Source organism: Cynoglossus semilaevis, chromosome 2, assembly GCF_000523025.1.
Source record: "Cynoglossus semilaevis isolate Cse_v1.0 chromosome 2, Cse_v1.0, whole genome shotgun sequence".
Lineage (NCBI taxonomy): Eukaryota > Metazoa > Chordata > Actinopteri > Pleuronectiformes > Cynoglossidae > Cynoglossus > Cynoglossus semilaevis.
Genome location: NC_024308.1, coordinates 714,753 through 716,129, shown reverse-complemented (window position 1 = coordinate 716,129; position 1,377 = coordinate 714,753). Strand labels below are relative to the sequence as shown.

The 1,377-nt window shown below is 48.7% G+C and overlaps 1 protein-coding gene across 8 annotated transcripts in view; it reads right to left on the bottom strand.

The window, feature by feature from the left end:
• Positions 1 to 1,377, bottom strand: part of adgrl2a (adhesion G protein-coupled receptor L2a) — a 194,200-nt gene that overhangs the window by 24,492 nt on the left and 168,331 nt on the right. The window lies entirely within an intron of this gene.

Sequence of the window (1,377 nt, the reverse complement as noted above, 5' to 3'; positions counted from 1 at the left end):
GGGAGCCTGGTCGACAGACAGCAGGCCGCCAGCGCGTTGGCCAGCTCCAGGGGGCCTACAGCGGAAGGATTATGGGAAGGATTGGCATACAAATGCGCAATTAAACCTGCTTGACATGAAAACAGGGTGACAGGGTCGCAGAGGGAGCGAGATGAGCAAACGGAGAAGACAAAAATGTCAACAGAAAAAAAAAACTAAAATGACGCAACAGTGAAGAGACAGAATGAAGATCAGCCGCCTGTGTCCCCCCCCCCCACACACACAGTAATTAGACCTTATTTCACACACAATCAAATGAGAGATTCATGTCTCCATGAGAGCTGAGTGAAACAGCTGGGCCTCGGCTTCCACAGCTCAGCCGCTTCAGACTGAACGTGTTTTCAACTGCAGTGAAACCATTTCCACCAACACAGCTACCACAGTGTCCTCTAAATAAAAAAACAGCTGTGTCCCAGTGTTTGATACAGGTAAAACAAACTCTTCAGGTAAATCTGAATAATATAAAAACAGTAAGTAAGTAGACAGCCCTGAGGGGAGGAGCGCTGGGTTTGTTTACCTCGTGTTCCCTTAGGACAAGGTCTCTCCACCAACATGCCCCGCTGGGTCTGAGGCCACATGATGTCTCTCCTCTCTGCTGCTTCACAGTAACGCTCAGGTAAAGGGAAGGACTCCAGAGGTGGAGGGGAAGTGGTGTGTGGGGTCAGGGGAGGCGCTCCAGGAGCTCCCCTGCTGCCCTCTCTGAGCCCTGTTGTGGCAGTGGTGTTGGCCACGCCCCGGTGCGCTGTGGTTGTTGTGGTGGTGGTGCTGGTGGTTCTCTGAGACGGAGGGGACGAGGTGACTTCTGACAGTGGGGGGGCTGTGAACACAGAGAGTCATTACATAAACATGATGAAGTGGAGGAGATACAAAGTGGAGTTTTTGTTTTTTTTTTCCTGGTATGAACATATAAAGTGGGCTCATTAGTGCAGGCCCTCAGGACACAGCACGTTGTTCACATCAAGTGTTTTGCTAAAGAAACATTGGCAGGGTTTTCACACCCCGACCTTCTGCAGTTGCCCTTATGTACCACAGCATTTTAATGATGCGTCCAGTGAATACATGTTCATGGATCTTATGGTGTGAACTTCAGTGACGTGAGCAACAAGTTTGTCTTTACATCCTCTGTCTGCTGTTAACAAGACAACAAATTACAGCAACATTTGTCCTATTTGGATCCAGTCATTCTTTCCGGGGAGATTTTGTCTTTTTCACGGCCGACTGAACTTCAGTGGAGCAACACAGAGCCTGAACGTACAGAAACAGTGGCTGAACTCTGACTAGAACAGGAGAAACTCATGCAATACCCTGGGCGAAAAAAAAAAAGAAGAAGAAGAAGAA